General features: G+C 41.8%; 1 pseudogene; it reads left to right on the plus strand.

Annotated features, from left to right (window-relative positions):
* Window positions 1–1,634: 1,634 nt before the first annotated feature.
* On the plus strand, window positions 1,635–2,569 carry LOC131904748 (large ribosomal subunit protein eL15-like; annotated as a pseudogene).
* The last annotated feature ends 4,385 nt before the right edge of the window (window positions 2,570–6,954 follow it).

Consider the following 6,954-nt stretch of genomic DNA (forward strand, 5'->3'; position numbering starts at 1 on the left):
GGCCGGCCTCTAAGTCTCAGGAAGAGGCTTGGGGCTCAGGCAGATGGGCGTGGGGGCAGGGCGTGGAGACTGCAGGGTCTGCCAGGGGTCTTGGAGAAGGGGATCTTTCCCGGTTGGGGTAGAAGGGCACCTGCCCGGGGACCAGAACCTGGGCCCAAGTTGGGCAGGTCTTCCCCGGAGTGGCTGGTGCCCAGGGATGGGGTCTGGGGCAAGCTAGGGCACTCACCTGTGCTTCAGAAGGGAAGTCCTGGGCAAGATGGGAGCTGGGGGGCCTGGCCTCTAAGTCTCAGGAAGAGGCTTGGGGCTCAGGCAGATGGGCGTGGGGGCAGGGCGTGGAGACTGCAGGGTCTGCCAGGGGTCTTGGAGAAGGGGATCCTTCCCGGTTGTGGTAGAAGGGCACCTGCCCGGGGACCAGAACCTGGGCCCAAGTTGGGCAGGTCTTCCCCGGAGTGGCTGGTGCCCAGGGATGGGGTCGGGGGCAAGCTAGGGCACTCACCTCAATTTTTCTTTTCTTAATTCCTCCCAGATCCTTCCTACACATCTAACTTTATATTCTTTTTCTTTCTCTCTTTAAAACAAACAAAACAAAAACAATCTTAAAACAAGAAATAGACTAAAATTGTCCCCACAAATTGGAAAACTAAAGAAACAAGTAAAAGACCAATAATGAAAAAAAAAAGAGCCCAAACAAAGCAAAATGAAACAAAAGGTCTACAGAAATACCAATGAATTAATTTTGTGCTGACTGACTAGCCCTAGGCATGAGTAGGCTGGCCATGAAGTGTGGTTAATATACAAAACAAGATTCTTTTAAATAAAACTGATTGTTTTCTTTGCCAGAGTGTATCAGTTGCAGCTAGTTTCTTGGTTAAGAGTAGGAGTCCTTGATCATTTCCCCCTTTCAGTGATGGGACCCTGTGTGGCTTGAACCTGGGAAGGCCTGTGCATGCTCCCACAGTTGGAGTGGCTACGTTAATCTAATTTTGTGAAGATTTATTTGCTAGTTCTTTACAATAAAGATTGCTACAAAGTCCTCTGTGTTGTGATTGCCTTCTGCTAATGACATGTTAACATTTAATCCAGACTTCTTTTCCACAGCCATTTTTGATATTAATCCTAATGAATAGGCATTTCTCAAATTATAATTCTTCCAAATTTGTCTTCAAGGAGGTATATTTTACTAGCAGTGAAATACCAATGACTGTGCTAAGTATTTCTACTTTAATCTATTGACCATGCTGTTGTTTGTTTGTTGTTGTTTGGTTGTTTTCTTGTGTGTGTGTGTGTGTGTGTGTGTGTGTGTGTGTGTGTCTGTGATGTCTTTACAGTCATAGTAAATGTGTAAATTTCATGTTTTCCCAGAAGATATCACAATCCCGTACACTAGTACACCCTGCACTGAGTGACAAGAAAGAATGCTGTGACTCTAAAAGCTGCCTATGAGGTGCTTGTAGTGCTGAAATGCCTTCTAACAAGTCTATAACCCTAACGACAACCTCACAAGGCCCATCTCTTTAAAGAGATTAAATTCAGAGTTTAATCTATACCTTCAGGGCATATGGGATACAGTGCCCTTATGGGAATCAGGAGAGGGTTTCCTTGGTGCTGAAGAGATGGCACACCCATTAACAGCAATGGCTGCTTTCCCAGAAGACTCGAGTTCAGTTACCAATACCCACAGAGGCTCAAAACCATCTACACTAAAACTGGAACTCCAATTCCAGGTGATCTGACACCCTCTTCTGGCCTCCATTGGCACCAGGCAAGCAGCACATGGTGCACAGACATATATGGAGACAAAACACTCATATCATGCACGCACAAAATCAAATAAAATCAAAGTTTTAAAAAGAAAAGGCTTTCGGGGAGAAAGGCTTCTTCCTTTCCTCTGGTGGCAGCCATCAGGTGAGCCAAGACGGGTGCATACAAATACATCCAGGAGCTATGGAGGAAGAAGCAGTCGGACGTGATGCGCTTTTTCCTGAGGGTCCGCTGCTGGCAGTACCGCCAGCTCTTGGCGCTGCACAGGGCTCCCTGCCCCACCCGGCCTGACAAAGCCTGAAGGCTGGGATACAAGGACAAGGCCAAGCAAGGTTATGTCATATACAGGATTCGTGTCCGACGTGGTGGCCGCAAACGCCCAGTTCCTAAGGGTGCAACTTATGGCAAGCCTGTCCATCATGGTGTTAACCAGCTAAAGTTTGCCCGAAGCCTTCAGTCTGTTGCTGAGGAGAGAGCTGGACGCCATTGTGGGGCTCTGGGAGTCCTGAATTCTTACTGGGTTGGCGAAGATTCCACATATAAATTTTTTGAGGTTATCCTCATTGATCCATTCCATAAAGCTATCAGAAGAAACCCTGACACCCAATGGATCACCAAACTAGTCCACAAGCACAGAGAGATGCGTGGGCTGACATCTGCTGGCCGCAAGAGCCGTGGCCTTGGAAAGGGCCACAAGTTCCACCACACTATTGGTGGCTCTCGCCGTGCAGCCTGGAAAAGGCGCAATACTCTGCAGCTCCACCGTTACCCTAATACACGTAATGTTTGTAAAATTCATACCCAATAAACAATTTAGGACCGTCATGTCTGCTTAAAGGTGTTATTTGTTAAAATGAGTCTGCAGATTGTCATGAAGCTTTATGGAATTATAGCGGTTAAAGTGCAATAATGTTTGAAGACTACAAAAAAAAAAGAAAAGGCTTTCAAAAAATTTTTTAAAAAGGCTTTCATAATTTCAGTCAGAAACAAGGTGAGACCCTTTAGGAGAAGACCAGTAGCTGAATCCTTACTGAGTTATAGAGTTTTGGCAATGAATCACCTGTGTAACCATGCATGTCAGATCTATGCAGTATGACACAACGCGCCAATAGGCACTAAGGTTTAAATTCCCTGGCACCAAGATACAAATGAATTGACCAGGGTAAAGCTTTCTCAATCTCTGACTTCTCTTATTTTCATATGGAATTTGACATATCAGTGTTGAATAATCAGAGCCACTATTTCTTTTTTTTTTTTTTTTTTTTTTTTGGTTTTTCAAGACAGGGTTTCTCTGTGTAGCTTTGCGCCTTTCCTGGAACTCACTTGGTAGCCCAGGCTGGCCTCGAACTCACAGAGATCCGCCTGGCTCTGCCTCCCGAGTGCTGGGATTAAAGGCGTGCGCCACCACCGCCCGGCCAGAGCCACTATTTCAATTTCCCTTCTACAGAGCTCTCCCAAGTCCTCATCTCCCGCCCGACTCTCCTCAATGACGGCTCTTTCTCCCCTTCTACACCTGAGAAATATTACACTTCCTACTTCAAAGGGGAAAACATCTGCATATCAGAGACCTCTAAATAGTAATCAAGCCCACTAGCCTCTGAGTGAACATGGGGGTCACTTGTTTCATGTTCTGAGGAATGGCTAAAAAGCTAGAAAAATTTAATTTGGGATTCCCCAGTATAATAAACTATTATATTGGACACATATTTGAATAAAAACATATGCAATTGAAATAGTTGCCATCTCAAAGCCAGTTCAAATCTAGGGCCCCCATTGTGAACTCCTACATGGGTTGACCTGTGGAGTAAGAAGCCAGATGATTGACCATACAACCATGCATGATAATGACCATGAGGAAGGCCTGTGGCAGACATACCCTCTCTACTCTGATGCTCATTTTTATTAGAATAAACAGCTACCCCAAGGTCCTAGGCTTCCTATTGTGATAGATTCTGTGTTTTTTTTTTGGGGGGGGATCAGAGACTCCAGCTATGTCTCTTTGATTTTTCATATATATATATATGTATATATTTCTTCATAATTTTTGTGCTGACGTGAGTGTAATATTAATAAATAGACACATTCATGGTATCAGTTACATTCTTGACAACATTCACATCTGAGCCAGCTTTTTGACCTAGACTATCATGTACTATTTTATTTACACATCAAACTTCTTAATTTTCATATTCTAGTGGTTTGTCAATTTAACAATCAAAATTCTATATGATAAAATGTGAAATAACATTACCCAGTGGTATACATATTCTACTGAAGTCCCTTGGGCTTGACTACTGCTTTATTTAAATTAAATTTAATTTAAATTTTTTCAAAGTTGACCAAAGATAGCTCCACTCTCCACCCTAGTATAATTTGAATATGAAATGTCCAACACAGGATCAGGTTTTGAATGCTTGTTTCCCAGTTGATGACACTATTTTAGGTCGTTGTACACTTTTTAGGGATGGAAAATATCTGAACAAAATAAGTCAGTATGGGAGAGCCACTGAAGGATATATGTGGCCCCTGATTGCTGTCACTGTGGCTATATCTTTGTGTGTCATGGTGTGAACATTGAATACACAACCCAACTACTATGAGCTAAGCTATTCCACCATGCCTGCTCACTGAAATCATGAGAAAATGCAAATGATTCTTCTTTTAAGTTGTTTATGCCAGTATTGTAGGAACTGAAAATTAAACATGGAAATTGATGTCGAAGAACTAGGCTAATAACAGGGACTCACACTACCCTGATATTTACAGGACTTTAGGATGTTTTGGTGAAAGAACTTAGAAGAGTTTGGAAACGCGGATGAGAGAAATCCTGCAGTGTTAAAAACAGCTTAGTGAGAAATTGTGGTGAGAGCTCAGCTCAGAATGCTGAGAAAAATAGAGTATGAAGGTATGGAGGGTCGGGCTAGAGAGTGTCTCAGTGGTTAAGAAAAATAGAGTATGAAGGTATGGAGGGTCAGGCTAGAGAGTGTCTCAGTGGTTAAGAGCACTTCCTGTACTTGCAAAAGACCAGACTCTGGTTCCTTACGTTCACTTGACAGCTCACAACCAGCTTTAACTCTATGTTCCAGAGATCTGATATCGTCTTCTGAACTCTGTGGACTCTAGGCACACACATCATGCACATACATGCACACAGGCAAGACATTTTCACTAAGAAAATAAATATGAAAAAATGTTTAAATGTTTCAGATAGGAGCATGGCTTATATTAGAAATTGGAATAGAAGCCATTTGCTTTATATTCTCATAAAGATATGGCTACATTTTGCCCATGTCCTGAAAAAAAATGAGTGAAGATAAACTTAAAAGTAATTGACTAATTTGGTGGAGAAAACCTCAAGACAGCATAGTTCTCAGTTAGGGACATAATTATTACTGGCTGCTTTATTTGTGCTTAGGGTGAGAATGTTAAGCAAACAACAGGACAGAAAGATGTGAGAATCTGTTTTGTCCCAAAAGGAAGGGATTTAAAGAAACAGACAATCAAGCAGAAGCTACTGAAATTATTAAGAAGTCGAACACCTTTCACTAAAACAATAGAAAAGGTATCCTGAGGACATTTTAGAAATTCTCCAGACCTCATCCATTGATGAGTCTTGGGAATAAAACTAAATTCTAAAGTGAAAGGCATTCCTTCAAAAGGTGAGTGCTGAAATGGTCCCCTGTACAGTGAGAACCCTGGAGATAAGAGCTTTTCTGGGTTCATCTACCCAAGAACTCTACCCAAGCTGGTACAATTGTGATCAAAAGTAGCATAGCTAAATGTTTAAGCTGACAGCAAAACTTAGTGTTATCTATGTGGTTCTGATCGAGCAGACAGACAGCCAAAATGGAAGATTGATGCAGTCATGAATGTTACTGCCAAGAGTTTAGAGTAAGGCCTGTGAGGCCAAGTATTATATACTAGTTGGTTTCCGTGCAAGGAGCCCTTGAGAAGAATCTGTGGTAACCCATGAGGATGTTTCTTAAGTTGCAATGGAGACCTCAGGGTGTTAAAAATGCTGAGAACATGGGAATTTGTCAAAGAAAACCATTAAGTATCAAGTGGCAACAAGCAAAGAGAAAGATAACATTAATTCTAAAAGCAGCAGAGCCATAGGAGAGGACTACGCACACCTGATGGAGCTCATGTTATGAGACCACATGCCCTGTATTCTAGAATGAATGTGAAGGACTTCTTTCATACCCTTCTGGACCCAGTCTTTCTTTGTCCTCACACCTCCTGCATATGCCCTCTCTTCTCCCTATTAAAAATCGTAATGTTGACTGTGGACTGTTAGCCATCAGAGTAATGTGGCTTCTCTTTTATTCTCAGGAGCTCACAGTAAATAGCCGATTTTTTTTTTTTCAGGAGAGACCTTAAACTTGGGACGTTTGAACAATGTCAGAAGTGTCAAAACTAGGGGATTCTTGAAAATGGATTAAATGCAAAGCGTGTTAGGAGATATCCATTGGCCATTGAGGGACAGGGGTGTGTTGCCATGGTTTGAAATGTTTCCAATCGTCTTATCTTTTTCATACTTGTTCCTCAAATAGTGGCACTATTTGGGAAATTTCTCAAACTTGCAGGATGCAGAGCCTAGATAGAAGAAATTGGTTTCATGGGGTGAGCCTTTGAAGATTAGGTATGTTGGCCCTTGGTTCTTGCTGTTGTACCTTCTTCCTGGTTTATTTCCCCATATAGTTATTGGCATTTCTTATTATGAAGTTTTGTTATTTCACTGGATAACATATTTGACCAGCCGCAAGTCTTTTAAATTACCTACAGTTTTATTCTTCCAATAGATTATCATTATTTTCTGCATAGTATATTAGTTAGACAATGTTTCATATCCCTAAAAATATATATGAGATACTGAAAAGTAGCAAGCATATTAGTTTCCTCTAGGTCTGGAAGAAAAATTCACTCATCTAGGAGCTATGTCCCCAACAAACTGCACACAAACCGACATTGTTAGAGGACAAGGGAAAAAAATCTTCCTCACTCTGTGTCCTGGTTATATAATAAAAGGACGCTGAGGACTGGAGCCCATATAAACACATTAGATAAACAATATTTAAGTAAAAGGAAACTGAATTTTGTCAAGTTGTGTCTGAAACAACTACACCAGCACATATGGCCTCATTTAAGTCATTTTCTTTCTAGCAGCTGGGAATGAATCCTAAGAGAGTTCAC

This window comes from Peromyscus eremicus, chromosome 2, assembly GCF_949786415.1.
Source record: "Peromyscus eremicus chromosome 2, PerEre_H2_v1, whole genome shotgun sequence".
NCBI lineage: Eukaryota > Metazoa > Chordata > Mammalia > Rodentia > Cricetidae > Peromyscus > Peromyscus eremicus.